This window comes from Xiphophorus couchianus, chromosome 9 (genome assembly GCF_001444195.1).
Source record: "Xiphophorus couchianus chromosome 9, X_couchianus-1.0, whole genome shotgun sequence".
NCBI lineage: Eukaryota > Metazoa > Chordata > Actinopteri > Cyprinodontiformes > Poeciliidae > Xiphophorus > Xiphophorus couchianus.
The window spans coordinates 16,427,084-16,450,596 of NC_040236.1; the positions used below are offsets into that span (position 1 = coordinate 16,427,084).

At 39.5% G+C, this 23,513-nt stretch overlaps 1 protein-coding gene across 1 annotated transcript in view; it reads left to right on the forward strand.

Moving 5' to 3' along the window:
- The first annotated feature begins 200 nt into the window (after positions 1–200).
- Positions 201–23,513, forward strand: part of lingo3a (leucine rich repeat and Ig domain containing 3a) — a 43,308-nt gene continuing 19,995 nt past the window's right edge. The window contains exon 1 of the mRNA XM_028028890.1: positions 201–924. The gene's annotated coding sequence lies outside the window, so the exon portion shown is untranslated. The remainder of the gene's footprint in view (positions 925–23,513) is intronic.

Here is a 23,513-nt window from a genome sequence, read left to right on the forward strand (position 1 = left end):
CCTTTTCTCTGGGTCAGAGACATATAGTGCATTCAACCAGCCCCAAATATTGCCCTGATCACACTGATGTAACTCCCAGAAGCCTGGTATAAAAGAAAAATTTAGACTTCTAGGAGGGGGAGACATACCGGTTTATTTACTTGTTCCTCTTGGTCCCAGATGAGGGCATATCTATCCAATCTCTGCTACTTTCTCTTCCAGAACAGAACTCTGAGTGCATCCACCCACTGGAAAACTGAAGCTGTCTGAATTTTTTTTTTTTTTAACATATGCCACACATTTCACATTTATCCCACAGGAAGCGAATGCAGCATAAAGCATTTCGAGAATCAGATCCAGAGAGAGAGAGAAGGAGAGAGAGGCAACAGCGCAGATGAGCCCCAATGAGCAACAGCCGGCTCCTCTTTCAAACGCAAAGCACCACGCTCCGCATCCCTCACCCACATGACAGCCGCACACTCACGCACACGCACGCACGCACGCAAGCAGCCCGAGAACCCGAGCGGCATCAGCCCTCTCTGCCCGTCGCTGCCGGTGGCAGCCCTCTCCGCTTCTCCGCACCGCGAAGCCGTGAGAGGAGTTCCTGCTGCCCTCACAGGCAACAGAAGAGAGCCGCGGATCTCTGTTTGAGACGGCAGACAATTAACCAGCGGGGGGGCGGGGGGGAGAGCCGAGTGAGAAAGCGGGGGAAGGCGAGTGAATACGCTCCAGTCCAGCTACTGGCTCCTGCTGCTGCTGCTGGAGGAGGAGGAGGAAGAGGAGGAGGAGGAAGAGGAAAAGGAAGAAGAGGAGGAGGAGGCTGTGGGCTTGGAGAGACTGGAGCAGCTCCGGTATCCTGCACAGGCAGCCAGAACGGCTACAAGTGATCAGAGCATCTTCAGCCTTATAGATGAACAAGCAGCACGGTGCAGCTTCCAGTCCTGGGTGAGTCAACTTTCAATAAACACACACACACACACCCCTCTCATCTGCGTACTCCATGTGCTGTCTGTAACTGTCTGCATCCATCTTCACAAAAACAGATTGTACACACGTGGTGTGTGTGTACGTCCTGCTTTTTCCCTCTGCCTTGCTGCTGATGAGCAGAAGATGCAACTTGTGACACAATTTTATCCCTTCAGCTCCTTTCTGATTGTGCAGCATCCACCCCCCCAGTGATCGATTTGCTCCTCAACTTAGACGGACATCAGCTCTCATTATCTGTTCTTTTCTATTGTCATCGCTGAGGCAGTGTGCTTGTGCATCCGTGCACAACTCATCTCCATCGGTATGTGCGTGCCTGTGCGAGTCCTCTGGTGATCAGGTTTCAATTAGGATTTAATGATGTAAACGGTGGGCAGGAAGGGCAAGGCGGCCCATGATCGATCCTGCAGCCGTATCAGTGTGACCAGATGACACATCTAGTCCCGTGTCCTCTCCGAGCCCATTTAAAGCTCGGCTCCCCCGTCTTTTATTAGTGTGTGTGCTTATAGTTCTGAGTGCAGCAACTACAAATCAGGTGATTATTCCAAGGAGTGCAGTTGTCCTTCCCTCTAATGGCTTTGGAGTTCATCTCTCCCCCAGCTGTTCATTCAGACGTTATACAGAGAGGAGAGAGAGAGAAGATAAAGGCATCAAACAACTCTAACCTGTGGCCCTCAACTCCATAAATCAGCAGCTGTCCCCTTGTTTTCTCATAATTCCAGCTTTTCAGCTTTGATTTCTTGATAGATGCACTGACCTCTTCCAAGGTTTCTGCACTGCAATGTCACTGCATGCTTTCTCTATTAACGTGGCTGGCATTCAATAAATAATGACATGAAGATCTGACACATTTTTTTCAAGAACCGACAAAACTGTCACAACTCACTGCACCCAACAAGCCCCCCTGCATTCTTGCGCGCCATGACAGAATAATTATTTTTGCTTGATCATCCAGGTGTTCATACTTTTTTTCCCCCGCATGCAGGTTTTGCAGAAAATTCAGCCCTTCTCTCTGAATTCATGAATATGATGTAGGTCTCATTCCAGGGGCATATGTGTTGGATTTTCTTGTAAGTAGCAGATTAGATGGCAACTGTTCACTCACTGGCTCATTTTGTCCCATTGGACAACTGTGGGTGAGATGAAATGACAGTTTAAAAGGCTTCTACTGCAAAAATACAGAACACCAAAAATGCATAATAATAGTATACTGCTTCTTGGCATCCAAGGAGTCACTTAGGACTTCCAAACTTCCTCCTCAAGTCCCCTCGCTCATCCTCTGGCTATATAGGTCAGCCTTTCCAACAGAACACATGATGCTACATCTCTTCTCCACTCACATTCCAGCAATACTCCTGTCTAAAACTTTTTAAATTTATGCAAGTAAACAAGGTTTTCATCAGTCATTTATACTGCAGTGACCTCATTCTTATTCATTGTTTTGAGGCTTAAAGAATTTTTCCCAGTCAGCTTTGTTTCATTTTCCCTTCAACATCCAGTTTTTATGCCTTTAATCTGTCAAGGACAAAGTTATTATCACATGCTGGGAATTTTTTAAAAAAATTGCAAGATATGAAAAACTCATTTTTGATAGCAATTCCTGTCACATTATGCGATAAAGATGCCAGACGTTGTGATTTGTTGCTGAAGAAGAGTCGTGCCAGACAAGTCGGACAGAAAATTCAATCCAAAAATGAATGAACATCCAGTTACAGGTGTTAATGCTCCTATTATAGGGCTCTGAAAAGACGGAGAGGAGGATAAGGAAGGCTGTGAAAGCACATATGCTAGGTCTTTTTATGAGTTATTTCAGATGTGTTGGACGTTGGATATCCTAGTACTGCTCTGATTCTCCCTCACCTTTTGCTGCACACTGCCGGTCAGGTGGACTTTCTCATATTTATATGAAAGATTAATTTGGGAATTTGCAAGTATGTCTAGTTGTGAAAAACATAAAGGTCTAAAAAGGTAAGGAACCCCAAAAACTATAGATGAGTGGCAAGCTTTTAATAAAAATTACTATTAGATTGTTATAAATTTGTATTTTAGAATTTTGAGTTAATAGCATGAGGTAATTTATTTTAAGGTTGTTCTTTTGATTCTTTTATGACAAAACATAACATGTCAAACAGCTTACTTAATTAGAAAAATAAGACAAAGAAAACTCTTTCTGCATTACTTATTTAATCCATCCATGTACTATAAGGCGTCACAAAGATGGATATTTGTGACTGTTTTTGTTCAGTTTTTATTACTGGTGTGTGATGCTGCTTAAATTATAATGTATGCAAACACACATGGTGTTGAATGGTGTGGGAACAGGTTGTAGCCAAATTTTCACTCACAATGGACAAAACTAATCTTAGGAATAATTTGTTATGTCTAATGTTACACACGGAGAACTTTATATGTTTACATGTTATATTTTACAAGAAACAAAATGTTAAAGGTCATAGCCTTTTATTGAAGATTTATGTGTGACTAGATTGACTCTTGAGTTCATAAAGCACATTAAGAAAATGACCAACACTCAAAATATCAGACACGTCGGCATTCATGCCTACAATAATATTGTCTTAAATTTAATATCTCATGTTCTGATGATCAAGTCACATAACTCAAAAAGCCTTACTTGATATGCAATCACAGTATCATCATAGCTACGTTCCTTTCCAAAAATACTTGAACTTTGATAATCCTTTTTGACATATTGAGCACTAAAAGTGATGTTGTTTTACTAAAATTATAAAACAGCCACATGGGAAGAGTTTTCAGAGATTTTGTACCTCTTTTTTTTCATGCTTTTGTCTGACTTGCTAAGTCTGTGGCTTTATCTTGGTTCTGCACATTTCACACATTCACAAATCCTTCCCAAGCTTCACTGCCATGGGATCTCTGCAGTTTTAAATCTGCAAGATAAAACAATATAAGATCATAATATTGAATAAAAATCTTTTCAGTGGGCTTCTTTTGCTTACATAATAATCAAATATATTGAGAAGGAACTGAACTGACCCGTGAATGACCAGGAAAACTGTAGGATTGTATGTGAGACTATTGGAAATTGAGTTACATCTTGGCTTAGCTTGACTGCAAAAACTTTCAGTATGACTTGGCAGACTCTGGAGTTGTGATCCACTGTGGATAAATATCTGCTGAAATATGCCAGTTACAATAGAGGAAAAAAATCAACTTTTGTTCTTTCTCAGATGGAGTAAGATTAAATATAAAAGATTAAGATATAACTCATATTTGTCCCCAAAACAATATGTAATCTCTAACTTTATCCTGTTTAGAAATCAAAACATATGTCTTTTCCAATTCTCAATATTTCTGAGTGTGGCCTTTTCCATATCTCTGGATGTGTTTCCCATAGCACTTGGCTCAGCTCATGGATTCCTATACCTACTTGTCAAGAGCAGTTATGATCCGACATCAAAAAGAGAAAAAAAAGGACTGAAGCGAAAGCAATTATGCAAAAGCTTTAATGGTACCCGAGGTGCCACTTAGCCTCCTTCTTTGACAGATTTATGCGTCAGTAATGAAATGTGCACCGACAGGTCTATGTGTCCCTTCAGAGAGCATTGTTGAATCGGGCCTGTTAGTTCTGTCCATTACGACGCCCACTCTTACCTTTCCATTTCGAGCCTTTCTGATGTGCATAAAGCTGCCATCTGTGCTTAGTAGTGACATTACCGCAGCTTAACACTGCCAATACCCAGACAACCTCATTGTTTTCAATTTCGCAGTATTTATGAAGGCAGTAAAGCAGAGATGCATCCTCTGTCAGCGAGACGGGAGCACCGCCGCTCTCCAGGGAAGAATAGCGCAGAGGACGAGGAATGAGGGATACAGTGGTGGAGTAGTGCTGGAGGGCTCGAATACCTGCAGGCAGGCTGGCATGTCATCTGTCGCTGTTAAGAAGTCCAACTGGAACAATGGTGGCCCTGTGAGTGTGCTGGCTGTCCTCCCACTCACTGGTGTAATGCTATTATAGATGGGGCTGCAACCTAAATGCAGAGCTTAGAGAGCATCTGGACCTTACATGTTTTTATTTTTCTTCCAAAGATGATTGCTTTATTTGACATTTGCTGTGACAAATGTGGTTGGCTGACCTTGGAGTCGCCAAGCACTTTTATCAGACCAATTACAACATGTAAGCACCTTTCTACTCCACTTCACAGTGTCATGAAATTTAACTTATCATAGTGTGGGACATTTCCACATTTTTTACACACACTCACAAACTTTAATTAGATTTTTTGTTTGGGATTATACGTAAAAGACAAAAAAAAACCAAATGTGAGTTGGAAGTAAAAGATACATGGCTGTAAACATTTTCCACAAATAATCATTTGGAAACTGTGTGCTCTGTGTTTTGTATGTTGCTGCTGAGTCAATAAACAATCTAATGCCATATTTTGCTGCAGGTGCATTTTGAAGCTTTGCTTGGACTTCTGTCAGCTATTCACATTAAAAAAGACTGAAGCTTTTATTCTTCTTAGATAACTTCAGTCAGGTTGGGTGAATAGTATCTGTGTATATTGTTTTCAAGATTTGTCACAGATTCTCGGTTGGAATAAGGTCTGAACTTTGTATGGACCATTTTAGCACACAGTTATGTTGTGGTTTGAAATTTTTGTTCGTAAATTTTGCTGTGTGTTTGTGATCATTGTCCTGCTGGAAGATGATTATCCACCCGATGCAAGCCCTTTAAGCAGCATTTAATATTCTTTAACCAGTTTTCCTTTCAGTACTGAGAAAATGTATCCAAACAGATACTGATACTGTCAAGACAGTATTTCATTTTACTGATTACTGGTCAAAAACTACTTTTCAATTAGTACTTTGGATCAAATATTGAAAATGATTCGATGAAGTTACTCATTTTTGTCAAATGATAATTTTGATTTAAAATTTTTCTGCACTATAGTCAATGGTACAGCATACCTGTGTAAATGTTCTCATTTAGTCAATAACAATCAGCATTTGCATTGCAGATACCAGAGTTGCTTCACTTTCCTTCCTTAAGAATGGAAACTTCATTGTCCCCGCGTGGCCAACTCTACCTTTAGACTGGCTTTTAATTAGTGACCTTAGTGAGTAATGCTTAAAGCACATCTCTAAGTGACATTTGGTCAGATTGGACCCATGTGTGTTTGGGCCTAATTGAGGCCAAATGTAAAAATTTCCTTTCGAGTTTCTGTTAAGCTGTCTCTCCGGTGAAAAAAAAGCTGAAACTACAGATAAATTAATAAGGCAGAGTAGCAATAAAGTGCTGCATTCTGCAATTTCTCAGCACACTGCAGTGCTAGTTATTTAAGTGACGTTAATTGAGATACAAGAAACTAGTTTTTATTGTAACAGCTGAAACAGAATTTGATCAAAGCAAAAACACAGAGCAACATGGGACAGATGAAGCAATGAAACCGTCCACAGATGCTTGTGACCTAAATTTATATGAGCTTTCTGCACTACACCAAAGCCTTAAATCATTTCTTCCTGTTTCACTTTCATGAAGTCAAACTTTTTGCATTAATTTAAAATAATCTCAATCTGTATTTCTCCAGGCTGTCTAATATGATATTTCAGAGCTTTTCTTTCATTTCATTTTGTTGCTTATTTTCAGTCTGGTACCTGACCAATTTCCACTTGTTTTTCCTAAGAACTCTAATAAGCTGTGTATAAAAGTATCCTGAACTAAACTAACGGACAAGAACTAGATAAAATAGTCAACTTATCAAAGAACCAAATTTTAATCCAATTTGTAAGTACAAAATGCTGGTAGCGTGCTAGGGGCCACTCCATTAGTTTCCAAACCATAACTACTACCTGCGTTTTTTGCGACCAGAAATATTCCCAAACCGACACATTTATTTTTCTTGTAAGCAAGCAAAACATGTAGAAGCCAACTTTCAGCCAGCTGACTGGCAGTGTGCGGCAACACGTTGGGGAGGGGCAGCTCTGGGTTGCTCTGTGCTCATTACAGCGATAAGAAAACTTTAGTCACTCAGACTCACTTCCTGGCATCTCAGTTTAAACCGTAGAAATTTCCGGATGGGAAACTTGATCTGGATTGAAGCCATAACTTTTACAAGTTGTGTAGCTTATGAACAAAAACCTGTCACAAAGACACAACTTTTTCACACACTAAAAGAACAATCTATGGAAAAATGCCAAAAATAACACAGCTTTCCAATTAAGTCGTTTTTTTTTTTGCAGCAGCAGCAAGGTGCTGAAGAGCTGTTAGCAGGAAACATGGCATTCATCAAATGATCATCTGAATACGACTCTAACTTCCCCTGTTAGGTCTTTGGTCTTTATTTTTCTATATACAGACTTTAGGTGATCTTCATCAGCTGCTGTTCTGATGCACTTTTTTGAAAACCAGACACTTTTTCGTTTTGTTCTCTATTCTTGTAGTTCCACATTGCACAGAAAGCTATTATGCTCAGTGACAGTAACTGGACAGGACAGAAATCAATAGAATATGTTTGAAAAAAAAAAAAAAAACAAGTTTGGAAGAGCTTCCAAATAATCTGGAGACCACTTTAAAGGATTGCAAAGAATCCTGATTCCCTAGATGGAAATTGTAAAATAAATCATCTTGCCTTTTTTTCAGGCTGTACCGCTCCTTTTCTTTTGTGCTCAACTATTTATATTCCACCAGAATCACTCTGTAGAAATGGTTTGCAAAGCTCACCATTTCATTTACCTCTAAATTGAATAAAGGTTTGTGTGTTTAACCTCTGCACGCTCTAAAAGTGTCTGTCAACCTTTTAATATGTCAACGAGCAAAACAAGCTCATTTTGCCATGACGGGTCTCTGTGTGACTGCTGGATTGGCTAAAGAGCAGCAGAGCTCAGGCAGAGGAAGTGCTGGGGTGAGAAAACTGTTTTCATTTTTTTGTTGCTCTTCGGATGTTGCATATTTCATGTTTTTCAGGTCTCTGGATAAAAGGACGTGTGATGAGATAGTCGTAGTGTTACATAAGTTTAAAAAAAAAAAAAAAAAGGGAAGCGGAGCAAGCTGAGTGTAGGTGCAGGCGCACTCAAGAGGAGTTCAGAGATCAGCGTTTGCAGTTTGCTGGCTCTCAGCTTCCCAGGATATGATGGCAAAATAACCTGTAAAACCTTTAGCTTTGCACCAGCTTGAATTACAGATGAAGCAGCGCTAGACAGCACAGCTTTGCGAGTGTAAGGTCGCTAAAAGTTTGTAAATTTACACCTGTGTTGATGCTTGAAACTGAGAGTGCCGTGTGCCTCAAAGATGAGTTGGACCATGAGATAAAGAGCTGGGTATCTGGGAGTTTATACTCTTGTCAAGCTCTCCGCCTCGTTTATTTTTATGTATACTTACTGCTGCTGGCAGCGTAAAGTATGGAAAATGGACAGCTATAAAACAATATCCTTCGATACAGATCAACCACTTTCAGACTCCTGAAGAAAAGGCAGGCTGGGGTTCCTGCCAAGGCGCAGTTTAGGATGGTAGCATTTGAGGCTGCTGCTTAAAGAATAATGCAGTGATTTTCTATGTATAACAAGTGCATATCAATGAAATAATAAAAAAAATGTAGTTCAGTTAAATTAACATGGATGTTTAACACTACACATGATATTCCACATCACTGTAAGCCTTATGTGGCTTCTCCAAATTAAAAAGGACCCAGACCTCGCAGCATAATTGGCCAAACTCACCTTCAAAACCAATAAAACTAATGTTGCTTTTTTGCAATTTTTTGCTTCTTTTCTTGTAAATTGGGATTTAACAGGACGAAAGTAATACTTACAACAAACAGATTTCCTCGTTTTGGGTTTCATACGACTGGCAAATTTAAAGTACAACTATTAATGTTTTTACCTTCACTTACTCTTCGTTCGGCTGTTTAGGTATACTGTACATCTGCAACAAACTTCCTAAGTTATATGTGAGAACAATAGACACGTTTCCAGAGAACATAGCAATGAAAAATATATGAAAGCATTTCATGCAAAGATTTCAATGTAAAGCTGAACGCAGGTTGCATCACTTTGCCCCAATTGCTAAGAATGATTGCCAATCATGCCAGCTGGGTCCGTTCAAATCAATTAGCTTCGCTACGGCTCCATGTGAAACGTCCTTGTAGCCAATGCAGCCCCTATTTCACTTCTGCACATGTCACAAATTAAGTCCCCTGCTTCGTTTATGCGCTTTATAGAGTATGTGATGTATGTATGTGATATATGGAGGTGTGTCACATAATTGAGTCAACTACAGCAGAATATCAATAAAAAAAAACCAATGAAAGGGATAATTTCAGGAAGGAGTATGAAGAGATTTGTACCTGTTAAAGTTCTGTAGAGGATTATTGTCCTCATCTGCTCTTATTCCCATATTTCTTAGGAAACAGGCAGTAAGATTGGATGAAAATGCTTCAAAATTCAGATCTGTACTTAGTTCCTTGTCCAGTATATTGTTTAATGACGCAAACAAGTTAATCTGAAACTAAGCCTACAATAACAATTATTCTGGGAGCCCTGTACGCTGAAATCCTGTATTGAAAATTCATGTTTTTTTATAATCCTGTTTTTGTTATTATTTTAATTTTACAGTTGTGCATTAAGGGAATGCACATATGGCCATTATAACAAAAAGTCTTTATTTAACATTGTTACTACTACGTAAACAATTTAATTATTTTCTCAAGCTAGCAATTTTAACTGAATAAAAATAAGCTGGAGACATTTGAAGCTTTCTTCAACTTCATAAATGAATATTTTTCAGATCATTGCAAGCCTTGTTCGGTTTCTCCAAATAATAATAAAAAAAAACCTGTCAAAAGTAGCCGAAAGCTTTTAGAAAATATATGTAAATGCATCTTTTTTTCCTTTGTCCCCCATTGATCCAGCATCGTTACTACACTGGCGTTGTGCTATTGATCATTGTAAGTCCCTCAGTGGAGAAAATGTGGAAAGTAGCTTATTCACACTTTCTTTGCTTTGTGAAGATCGAGTGACAGATTCCAGAGACAATATCTGTTCATTCTTACAGGCGTATCAGTCTCTTCATCTGCTATGAAGCACATTTTGCAGGAGCTGAGCCACAAAGTCGTGACTTACTTCACCGTGTCGAGCCAGCTGTGTCCCCGCGTGCTGACTCGGGTTACACGCTCCTTTCATACAGCGCGCCCTGCACATCAGATAGCTTTGTAATCAGCTCTCTTCAATTATGCAACTATGAGCAAGATAAGATTAACACATGTGACAGTGTGTTACATGGGGTTTCATGCTGTAAGGCTGCTTCTAAGGACTGAGCAGCAAAGCACAAGCTCACAACTTTCCATTCTCCCAAACCAAGAAATCTTAAATCCTGTTTTTATCTAGTTTAATAATATTATTGTCTTTGCTGTCTTGAACCACCTGATAATCTTTTGTTGGGGTCAAACACAATTAACACCATCAGAGGGTATTAAGTACAGGATTAATTAATCTCTCTTCAAACGGTTCCTGTCGCTGACAACATCGAATGGCTCTTCGACTCTTCTGAACTCTGAACCACTCAGCCGGCCATTTATTTCTGAGCTGATGAGGCATTTAGACCAAGTCTTGCTCTTCAATCTATGTCTCTTTTGGTTTTCTAAAGCTCCCTCTCCTGTTTCCCGCCTCTGTTGTTTCTTGGTATTATTTTTGGATGTTTTCTCGCTCTGTTCCTCCATGATTTTGTTGTTGTATGTTTGTTAGTGTTGAAATTCTGTTGCTCCTGTCCCTTGGTCTGTTCTCTAGTTTGTTTCATTGATCTTGACTTGCTAATCCCGTTAGCTGCTTTATGTCCGTAATTATCTTAACAGTATAAATCTGTATAAATACACCTGACTTTCTTTTGCTCTCTGTCCAGTCTTTATTGTTCTCCTTTTTGTAACTTAAGCTTTCCCCAACATTGTTTTTGACTTTCTGTCCTACTTCAAGTTTAGTTTTTTTACTTAAGTAGCAAATGTCCTCTGCTTGTCTCCAGATTTAGGATTAAAGCCCCGTTTGTCTTTGAGTTCCCACATTAGTTCACAACCTTCACTGCTCCTTTCAGCAGGCTCTGTAGACACAGGTTGTCCCGGTTAACGCAATAAACTAAAGTACACGTTTATTCACTGAACATGAATCAGGTAATCAGTTGATCCCATCACTTTCTCAGAGTGGAGATCAGAGGAACAGGCAGATGAACTTGAGCTGCACTTTCCTTTTATCTTGGCTTCAGTTGACTCATCCATCTTGTCTTTTTATTCTTGTTTGGGTTTTTATTTCTGAGGTAGGTGATTAAGCTGAAGAAAAGTTAGATCCTATTTTGGAATACATTGGAGAAAACTGATAATACCCATTTCTGTCTTAAATTGAAAAGTCTGTTTTTAATCATCTGTAATTATTGTGTCACTAAGCAGCAAAGTTCTACCAAATATGTGAAAAACACATTTTTAAACACAAGTTATCTGCTGCAGCTTTACTGGCCCTTTTGTCCACCTCAAGTCTACCATTAGCTGGTTGAGACTTTTTTGGGCCAAATGACATGTGAGGAAACTAATTCTGGACAGACTTCTAGAGTTTGAGTGGCATGACTGATGAAGTTTTAGCAGCTATGCTCCTGTGGTGTAGTTCAACCTTCACGAGTTAAACAAAGACTAGTTATGTGTAACAGAGTGAGACTTGCACAATCAATGCATGGCTCTCTCATATAAAGTTTACTGATTGCAGTGGCTTGGGATAAGGAGAGGGCTGACACTATTGGGAGTAAGAGAGGCAATGCTGGTCAAAAGTGGAGCAGAAATTTCAACATTTATTTGAGCATTACTCCCAGAGGGTTAGTGGTTTGAATTACAGTGTTTGTCACACTCAAGAGTGCCCTTTGATGATAATTTCTACATCTATGTATCTATTAAAATTTGACTTAAGTAGTATGAGAAGTTGCTGATCTCTCTGAGCTGAGAGTATCATCAGTATCCATCTCAATAAGTGTCAAAGTATTTCTTCTCTAAATCGGTGCAGAATGTCTAAGTGGTATGCGAAGCTGATGAAGAATTAATTTTGTTCTGGTTGCTCTGAAGAAAAGCAGCTCTAGAAATACTATTTCTTTCCCCCCTCCTGTCAATTGAGAATGCGTCAAAGCTTGCAGGAACAACTTTCCCTGCTTCTGTTTCTGCCTGATTTGATCTGTTTAATCTGCAGCTGTATGTGTCCATGGGTAACCATGACAGATGGGAGTGATGAGATTGCTCATAACAGACTTCTTCCTCCCTCTCCTTCCTTTTTTCCATCACGTCCTGCCGTCTTGCTCTTTGGGAGCATACGGATTTGGTTTGCCTGTCAGAACTGTTTGATCAGAAGTACTCTTCGCTTTGAACTGACTCACAGCTGTAGAGTCGTCCCTCCCTCTGCTGTTTGGACCAACGCTATGTAGAGGCTGCTCACAGAATAGCACGCAGCACTCAGTGTGCCGCTCTGGCTCCATTTTTACCCGTGGAGGAGGATTGCTCACTACTTCCGAGAAGTATGGGGTTACATTTGTTAGAATAGATCAGCTTTAGATGTGCGAGGCTATAAATACCGCCCCATGTCACTCTGCATATGCACATGTGTACACAATCATTTAATCCTCCTCCTGCTACGTATTCTTAGTTTGACAGGTGCACCTTCTTGTCTGTGCTGTTTGCGCACTTTGAGGTGAAGAGGACGAGCCGCTTCTGGACATCAGGGGAAGGTTATGAATATATAATGAGAGCCAGAAGAGTCTCAGGGAGATGGCATTCCATGAAGCTGCTTGTCACCACTGAGGGAAGATTTTTTTCATCTTTTATTATTTATTTTCTGCTGTCTTAGAAAAAAAAAAACATTGATCAGGCATTCTTGGATCAATCCGCCTGTATGACAGCACACTGTCAGCTCACCTCATCTCTTAAGAAAGCCCCGCCTGCTTTCCTTTCTCTCTGTCCCTTAGACTTTTAAATAAACATGCATAGCAGCTCTCTTTCAAACAATGTGCTCGTCATCCTTTCGTTTGCATTTGGGCTTTTGCTCTCGCTGTGAAACGCCTCATCAGAACCACTTTAAGGAGATTTCTCAGCTCTGTGAGCAACAAGGGGCGACGTGCACATGTCAGAGTAAACACTGTGAAAAGAGCCTGTAGATAATTTGTATGCCAGATTCTGTGGTTCTGCATGCATGGGTGAGGGTTCTTTCTTTTCTCTTTTTTTGTTTTACTTTTGGTGTTGCGCAGTCTTTCTCTATCCCGTTTCATCCCACTGAATCCAATGCCGAGCTTCTATGTGATGTCAGGACATATTTATGTTTAATACACAGACATGGCCCAGTTACTTGGTTGCTGAAACCAGAGACTTAAAAAAAGGCCTCTTAACGAGACAGAGAAAAAAAAAAAATAACGCAGTGTTGTAATTCGCCTTGGGGAGTATTTTTGTGATGCCGTGGCTTGGTGATCCCCTTTATAGGAGCACTGATTGCTCATCTTCTCTGCTCTTTGGACATTTCTTCCTTTAGGCTGAGGCCTGTTTTTGTTTCTGTGTTTTGTTTTATTCCTATTTTCCCACCCTGAGGATTTGAGATGGCTCCATCAACAGCAAGGGAAACACGGACCACCCCCCTTCGTTTTGGTGGCTGTTCATCGGTCTCCTCCCTTAAGAGGCCTTCAGGGAGAGCAGCTGAGTCTCTCTCCTCCTCCTCCTTTCATGCTCACTTTGCTACCGCTTCTCCTTCTTCTACCTTCCCTCGTTCTCTATCGCAGAACTATATTAACTGCTGGTGACAGCGCGAGTCATTTGCCACCTTTGCAGTCCTCTGTAAAACACTTTTAGCTTTATTTTCACTCAGTACATCCACAAAGTTCAATGTAAATTATTGAGAAGTGGAACTTATTTATTCGGCACTTCACAAATCTAGACTTTTATAGAAGAAAGCCAAGAAGAGTTATATTTGAAAAACAAATATAAAGAGTTGTGTTTGAATGGTGAAGAAGGTGTTTTGTTTCATCCACCCCAGGATAAAACATGGTGCTGTCAATACCACGCTGTACCTCAAGGAACGTTGCTTCTTAAAATAGATTTGAATGGAGCTAATTGAAGAGCATTCCTAAAAGTAAACTTTTTAGATCATGGAAAGCACTTGGGAACGGTGCAGAGATTTACCTTCCAGCACAACAACCATGGCAAACAGAGACAAAGATAAAATTGAAGTGTAGAATAGTTCATATCAAGACATATCTTTGTGCTACTGTCAAAGTCCAGCCCTAAATCCAAATAAAAAATTGTGGAAAGAGTTAAAAATTGTTGTTCTCAGATGTTCTCCATTTCAGTTTATAGATTTGCAAAGCTGGTTGTGGCACACTCTGGATGATTTGGAGCTGTAACAATGGCAAAAGTTTACATATTTATTTAATGTAATAAAATGATCTTCCTTATACTTTGGCATGTCAGAAATGTACAATAAAATACGTACATCTTCGGTTTGTAGGGGCATGAATACTTTTTCCAAGGCACTTTAATTTTCCCACTGAAGCTAAGTTTTAACATTTCTCAGATTTTATTCAAGCATATTTGCTGTTTTGCTTTTAACATGCGTGTGCTCTTTTAGGCTCTCATATTAGTCAGGGTTGTTGCAGCTGCAGCAGCGCTCTCGATGATAGAAACCCTCTTTACGCCTGAGAGATAAAAGTGTTGCTGTCAACCATCTCAGCCCATCCCAGATAACGCTCATCGTTGCAGTCCATGTTCCTCTCTAGCGCCTAACGTTTGACAAATCCTTTTCTAAAGCTCTGCTTTCTTCACTGGCTCAGTTGAATAATCACTAGCCAGCTTCCCAAATTTATTTCACATCTTTTGCTTTGTCTTCATCTATCTTTAACTGCTATTTGTAATTAAATTTTCCATTCTTGTGTTGAATAAGGGCACTCTTGTTCTTGTCCCGTCTTATTTTTCTTCATTTTGTTGACTCCTCCGTATTTCATTAACATGGTCAGCACTTTCATCTTCCCCTCTCTTTCCCGCACCCTCTTCCTGTCTTCAAACGCTTGGTTTCTTGCCTTCTTCCAACACGAGACTTGTTGTTGTTGCATTAACGAATCCCTCGGAAGACGTGGCACAGATATGGATTCTTCTACTGTTCTCTGCTTCGGCTCGAAGCCATAAGCTGTATCTTGCTTCCCAGACAAAACATCCCGTTACTATGCAAGCAGCACAAATGGGGAATAAAAGGCGGAATGAATAAGTTTGGGAATTGCCAAATGAAAGATTTTCTCCACAGATTTTGTGAAAACATCATTGCGAATGTGGTGTTTGAAGATTAATCAACAGTTAGTTGCTGTGAGACTCTTCCTGGGACTCCGTGCTGTTGGAGCGGCCGCTCCACTGCCAGCGCTGTTGCATGAGATCCTATAATTGCCTCCGAAATCTTCCTGTAATTAACACTGTCGGATAATTACAGCAGACTCCCAAACCACGCTGCTCTCACATTGTTAGGCTCAGCATGCATTTGTCTAAATTAGACTTTGGTGAGTTATTAACAAATAAAGGTATTTTAAGCTGATTTAACTTTAGTGTCGTTGTTGCATTCGGCTGGTTTGGATTATTTTTTAAAATTTTTCAAAGAGCCGTTGTCATTGCATTCGCTGCGCTGTTTTGACTGCAGAGAGATTAAAGCCAAGAGGAGAAGAGACTGAAAGTGGACCGGGCAGTGGAGCAATTCCCAAAGGCATGTTCCCAGAGGCACATGCAGGATTAGAGGGTGGGACACTGAAGTAGGCCAGTCAAACAGGCTGAGCTGAAATATGGACAACAGACTGGAACGTTGACATAGCTGGATTGCCCAGTACATTTCATCACCATGTTATTATGCAGTAATCCTTGTCCAGCCACTATCCCGACTGGATTTGTGTCAGACAGGGATAATTACTAGTCAGGGACACTTGTGGATATTGCTATTTTCAACTTGACACACAAGGCTCTGATGTCAGACGTGCCCTATTTTTCTTTTTTTTTTTTTTTTTATCAGAGATTATAAGAGATTATGTTTGTTTTTTTGCAACCTTGCTTTAGTTTTTGTCACACCTCAATGTCTGAGAAATAATGTTGGAACATGAAGTCCTTTCCCTCATATATGTGGAATTAAATGTTATTCTTATGAAGGGAGATGCTCATCAAGCATCCTGGTCATGAACCACCTGAGCTGACTTCTTTCCGTGCAGATGAGCATCAGCGAGGCTCCTTACTCTTGTCTTTAAGGTTTGCCAGTCTCATTTGAGCCGCTTCTACTCTGGATCTTGTTCTCTCAGTCATGATCCAAATCTTCTTTGGATCTGAACACAAACTGACCAACGTGACGGACTTCAACTTTATGGTAAATGAGGACCTAGTACATTTATCCACATCGTCCTCCATCCTGCCATTCCTTGTAAACAAGACACTTAGATACCAAAATTCCTCATTTTTCAGGCAAAGACTGACCTCCAACCTGGTTGGATCAATTCACTCTTTTTCCAGTCCAGAACCACAGCCTCCGTCTTAACTAACCTCTTTCTGGTCCTCCTTTCATTAGATGATCTACATGTGAATGAGATCAAATGAACGGTCCCAACACTGAATGGGGGTTTGAGGTCATCCCACCAATTTTACACGACTGATCTACCACAGGAAGTAGTCACAGGCTTGTAACTATTCAGGTGTGAACCACTCCAGTGAAGGTAGTGACCTGAATACTCTAAAACTTTCATCTACATAAATGTTTCCAAACCAGACAGCCTCCTCTCCACAATCGCACTTTAAAATTCTCTCTATTAAATAAGTTACGTCATACATTTTTGTTTTATTTTTATGTTTTCAAATATCATGATACAGTAAAACCATAAGGCTGGCTAAACCATGAGAATCTTGGCAACTGATATATGTTGCGTCTACTGATTAAATAAATATATAAAAAAGCTGGGAGCAACATATTCCCATATGTGAGGTTTTTTTGTTCTGAGAATCATTTGTCAGATCCAAATTCTGGGGAAGAAAACTGAAGAATTAACTTTTTATTTGGCACAAAGTGACAGAAAATAGATAGAATATAAAAATGGAGGAACTCATTAGAACTTCTCAAACTTTCTAACTTTATCGAGGTTTAATTGGTTGTTCTAGATAGGAAGATACAGTTTTTCTGCTCTTGCAAGTTTTACCATTTGATTATTCCAATGATTCCCCTCAGTGTTTCTTGAAGCTTATAAATTAGCCTTTCAAAAACAGGACTCGTTTTAAATGCTGATTTTGCTGATTTTATTCGGTGATGATGAGTCTCTCCTCCTGGAAACTAGTGGGAGTTTGAACAGGAAGTGACACGACATAAAAGAACAACACATCATCGCTGATTTCTTCTCTCTTAGTGGAAACGATGCAGTTCAGAGTCACTCGTGGGAGCAGAAAATTGAGAATGAGGAAGAGGTCAAAAATTCCTTCCAGCTTTTGGTTGCAGGGCAAAAAGCTGGGGAAACCGCCTGCTTCATGTTTCACATTTCTGCTCCATAATGCCTTATTACACTTTAGTTATTTTAGCCTGATGACACAAAATGCAATTAGCCTTTCCAAAGATACGCTCCAAGGGTCTGACAAAGCAGCACATGTTGCAGTGAATGCTTACAAGAACTCAGGAGGTATTATACTGCATCTGCATGTTTACTGCAAGCTGGGTTTCTATGATGGTGTGACTTTTTCCACCAGAAATTGATATTTTAATTGGATTCAACATTTTAGGACACAATTCCAATACTACTTTAATAATCCTCTGTGGATTTAAAAGGGATATTTGGTCAATGTTCCTTAGTGTTGCCAACTTCTTGTTAAGGAAAATGTCATCGCCAACTATGCAGAATTGGTGAATTATGCATGTAATTGTAATAGATGCGGAAGTAGAGGGGAATAATGTTATGAGAGTGACCAAAAAAACATCTGAAACATTTCTAGCAAATTAACTTTCTTCATTCGATTTTTGTAGGAGTGTGTGTGTGGGGTGGTGGGGGTGGGCGTTGGGTGTGTGTGTGTGTGTGTGTTGCATCACCATGCTGCCTTCCTCATACAGGTTTTGAACCTGAAAATGTGACCTAAATATTTTCATTGAATTTTGTTAGCTTAGTTTTCTTAAGTCTGGTTTAGCCCTTAACTTTAAGAAGCATACAGAAGTCACAATGACTGTTGTCTCCAAGTTGGGAAACAATGTTTTCTTATTTCGCTCAGCTCAAACACAAGCAGAAACAACTACCTCTGCTTCAAAATAACGACAAAATAACCCGACCTGTTGTTTATGTTTGAGGTTCTACGTTTTATGTGTTAACTAACTGGTGTATTTTAGAGTAGTTTTAATGGTTTAAATATTAAATATCAGTAGCTTTGCTAGTTTAGTTTATATTAATTTAGAGTAGCATAAATGTAAAATCTAGTGAACAAACACTTCAAGGAGAGTCACAAACAACACTTTGTCGTCACTGCCAGGTTTAAGCGAAAGATGTCAATTAGAAATTACAAAAAGAAACAGTGCAATTGATAAAAAAGGAATATTGCACTTATTCACTAAAGGTTGTTCCTGTTTTAAAGATTTAAATTCACTTCTTCACAAACTTGATTAATCATTTGCATTTCATGCCTGATGTCATTTGATGTAACTGATTTCAGTCTGATACGCATTAAAATTAAATGTCTGGCTCACCAGTTAATGTCCCAGATATGCCAATTAATAGTTGCTACCAAAGAAGAGAACTGGTGTTGAAAAATATGTTGTTTGACACTTGTTGCTGTTGCTAAATCCCTACTTGGAAACCAAATTTTACCATTACAAATAAGTGGTGAAAGATATCAAATCTTCTGATCCAGCTCTTAAGGGATCCAAAAGAATTGTTTTAATTTACTCCCATTTGGACTCAAAAACATGTTTGTAAGATAGGAACTGGGATGTCAGCAGCTAATCAGACAGAGGGGTGAGTATTTTACAACAAAAACCACCATACCAGTAAAACAGTTTTACGCTATTGTTTTATTAAATGTAGTGATTCAACATATAAAGGTATTTTAATTTTTGATGAGTTTTAACACTAATGCTCATATGACTTTGTAAACCTTTTCATGTAATAGTAGATGTGGTTTGGGATTTGTTTTGCCATGTTTCTTCCAGTCTATGGTTTCCTCCCTGGCTGTAGAGAAAAAGAGAGAGGGTGACCAGCTTTAGGTGACCAGCTTTTGCATGACCGGCCAAGGTCCTCGACAGCTACAGTCACCTCCCCAGTATACAGTGGTGGTGTCAGTAGACAAGCTGTGCGTGCCTCTGCATTAGGGCATTTCACTGAGTGCTCAAGGTGACGCCGCACAGTCTGTCCTTTATGTACCTGGTGAAGGATAAGGAATATATTTTGGTGTGTAATTCTTTTCCCGTTTCCATAAAGTACATTTTACTTTAAAGAGTCTCTTTTTTGTCTATTTTTGTCAAGCAACCCAGAATAACATAAGTCTGTCTGTCTGTCAGTGTCAATCATCTTGAATTGCTGTTGCCGTCATCTAACAATGTCAGCTTGAAGCTGCTGAGGGGCTTCTGCATAAAAAAAAGGTCCAAAGTGTGAGCTGGCTTTTCTGCTCCAGTTACTGTGAGGCAGTGGGTTTGATTTTGGATACGGTAAATACATCAATTTCTTTTGCAGTTTGTTGCAAATGTAGCTCTGAAAAGACATGACATTTTATTGGAGTGTGGTAAAAACAGTTTTTCAAGCTGGATTTAGAGTTATGAAAGTGACAAAGTGGATTTAACTCGTGTTTTCACTACAGGAAGGGATCAAATGAGCCTTAAGAATATGAAAAAGGTCTCTCAAAGTTTGAGAAAACAAAATAAAGAGATTTGTAACACATCTTTGAACACCCTCGGAGCCTGACAAAGCTTCTTTTATATCAATGCCCATAAAGCAGCAGAAAGACTAGTTTAGTGTCTTTTGGGGAAACTTCATTTAGTGGTGAAGGTGAGATTTTTTTAGGACTTACCAAAAACAAAATTACAATATTCTCTTAAAAATATGAGGTTTTAAAAAGAAACTTACTATGCAGAACCCAGTTGTTACTGGTGTATTACCACCGTATTGATCTGACCTGATTTATGAGAACACAAAGCCAGTAATAACCATTGTGAGAGGCACCAGAGTTATAAATCTTATGTTCTCAAGGGAGATTTAGTGGCTTTAAGAGAGCAATTTAATTTTAGGTCCTGATGAGAAAGAGCTCTTTGATTGCAACGCGGAGTAGTACAATAGGTAAACCTTATTTTAAATGTAAACTGGCATTGATTTCCTTTCATTTGGCTCTTCAGATCCTTTGTGGCTTTTTATTAGATGCATTCAACTACACTTCTCCTGTTTTAGTCCCGGCTACATTTGGTTCAAATCCAAAGCCTACGAATTCAAAATTCTCAGAGCCAGAGGCTGTTGTATGCAACTCATTTGTGGCATTTGTGGCAGCTGTCTGTTCATCCATCTATTCATCCATCAATCTGTCTGTCCATCTGTCCTTCATCTGTCCATTCCCCATATCTGATTGAAATTCATAAAATCTCTTTTCTTTGGTTGAAGTTATAATATTTTTGGTGTGAGGTGCAAACAAGAATCACCATCCTCAGACATTTGTACTCCAATATTTTACATGGTGCATACTGAGTCTTGTCAAACTAAGTCTCACTAGTTTTTCAATATTGACCATTCAAATTGTAGTTTATACAAATGTATGACTTACGTTTTTGTCAAGTGAACTACTCATAGAAGCAGTTCTTGCTTGTTTTTCCTTTTCTCCCATGTGTTCCCTTTCTGAGAAGTCTGTTGGATGATGTTCAGAAATTATAGCACCAACCCTAGAGCAGAGCCCACAATGCAGATTTGAAAACAATTCTCCTAGAAATGTGTACAAAATAGGAAGGGAGGAACAACAATAACAGGGACTTTCTGTACAATGAAGCTATCTATCTGGTTGCATTAAGGATTCTCTAAATTGCATAATGTTCATTGGCATGTCCTCTTCTCAATGTTGCTTTCAAGGATGGCTCCGTCTTCTTTGCCAAGGAAACTACAACACTCTTTAGCAACTTCCACACTGTTCTGTGTGACAATCCAGACATTTCCACACCCACAGAACCCTCTGCCATTGTTCCTCGACCATGCCAATATTAAATAAACAAATAACAAATTTTCCAACACATGGTACACTTTAAAAGTTATCTGACTGGGCTGTTGGCAGATCAAACTCGACTGACCATAGCTGAGCCAGTTAATCCCCTTTCTTGGTGTCCAATAGTTCAATGTGAAACAATGTGAACTCCTCAGACTTAATCTGCCATGTCCATAAAAGTCTGCCCCAACTTATAACAAGCTCCATTCTCACCTCAGACCCTCAGTGGCGTTGCGGCTGATTCTGCCTGATTTCCTCTGTCCCTTTTTAAAGATGTCTCTTCTTGCCTTATTACACAGAATGTTCTCCCCCTCCTGGCTGTTGAGTGATGAATTATGAATAGATGTGAATTTACAGGCTCCGCAGGCCAGGCCTAAAGATTACTTTCAATTTGCACACTGCCTCGCTTGCTCCCGACTTGCCGACTTGCACCGCTAGTCAGACCTCTTTCTCAAGGGACCTCCATGACGGTTTTAGATTACCACCTGAAACTCTAACCCTGACAGTCATGTAAAAACGTTTAGGAAATGAGGTCTTCATGCACACTCTGTCTGCAACATTAATTTAATCCCCTGCTAAACATAGCAGATTTCTTACTTTGTATCTTGAATAAAAGGGCAGCTGCGATGTATATGTGAGACCCGTCTTCTTGACTCATGCTAACTGTCTGTAATTGGACCACTTGATGAGCTTACAGCAGGCGGTGAAAGAGAAGTAGAAAAGACAGGATCCTTAATAAAGACATGGAAAGCCTGCGGGCTTCAAGGAGGATTAGTCAGGGTCAAGCAAATTCTTGCTTCCACATGATCTACCAAATATAAAAGAAAATAAAGGAGAAATAATTTTTCCTCTAAATACAAAATAGATTTGATATTTTACAGTGTTGTGCAGATCTCTATCTTCTCTTCAACAACTCAAGTTTTTGCTGTAAAGGGATTAAATTCGTGTGCCGATTGCTGTTAGTGTGTCAGTATAGATGCCTGTAAGCTGGAACCCATACAGTAAATCATTTGTGTTCGCCTGCCTTAGTGTGAAAGGATCCAGAGTAAAATTAGTGGCAACGATGCCTTGTCTTGCCTTATATGCTTCCTTCCTGTGTCTCCTCCATGGTGATGGCAGGCAATGTTGGAGTGACAAAAAATCTGAGCCTGTTTGGTAAGGAAAAGAGCCAGGATTTGAAGTGATGACTGGTGACAAGGAAGACAAGTCATTCAGAGAGGAAATGCAGTACATGACCTCAGAGATACAGATCACACTCACTTCCAGCATTGGATATTTTACTGTAATTATAAACAACTCTAGTTGTGAACTGAGGGAAGAATTTACTTAAAATTGACAGCCACTGTTGACTCTCGCTACTAACAGCTCCCCATTCAAGCAGAAAAAATAGGTCCTATATTGGATCATTGGGACGATTTTGGAAACTTAGCTTACTAAATAATGTCTTTTTTTGTCATTTTATTTCTGGAAGCAATGGATTGTGATTGCACAAATTACAACAGGCTGCTTTATCCGAGTTAGTGATAAAGTGGGAAACAAGAAATTGAGTTTAGAGCTCTTGCCCCAGCTTTCTGATGATCATATATGACCATGGTGTACATTGAGTAATCAAAGTAAAGGAGAAATTAGTTCAAGTTAAGGATCATTATTAATTTATTCTACTAATTTGCAAAAAAAGAACAACAGAACAACACATGAAGGTAAAACTCAGACCAGGAGAATCACAGGTTCCCCGAAAGCTTCAAATTTTTATTTATCCAACAAGCCTATAGGTTGGATTGCAAAGTGCTAGGAAGACATGTGATAAGCTGTAATGTTGGTGAATATATGGAGACTTTTTACATATAGACTGCATTCTGCAGCTACTAAAAAAATAAATTATGAAAAACCATTGTTTTCACCTCAGCAACACATTAAAAAACATGCTACACCCGGCCACATCTGTTGTTTTTGGCAATTAAACTACTTAGTTGTAGTCGAATATATAGAATATATATTACTAGCATGGAGATTTTGGCAGCATGGCAATTATTCAGGTTTGTCATATTTATGGCAGCCCAAACAGTTCACTGAGATGTTGATTGTGCAGTCATGATAAGTTTGGAATGTATTTTCCATCTCAAGTCAGGCAGATAAAATGTAGTAAAAGTTGCCGGTCCAGAATGTATTATATTAGCATGCAGTGGCAAGCTTATTCTGTACAGCAGATATTTGTCAGCATGTTTTTTAGTTCTTCTGTCAGGTAATGCTGACAGTCTGAAGCTCCAGTTTTGAAAAAGAGCAGAAAATCCTACAGGTTTTTTCAATTTAGAGTTTTAATGCATTCTGGTGGGTTATGATGTTATTCCCAGATTAGGG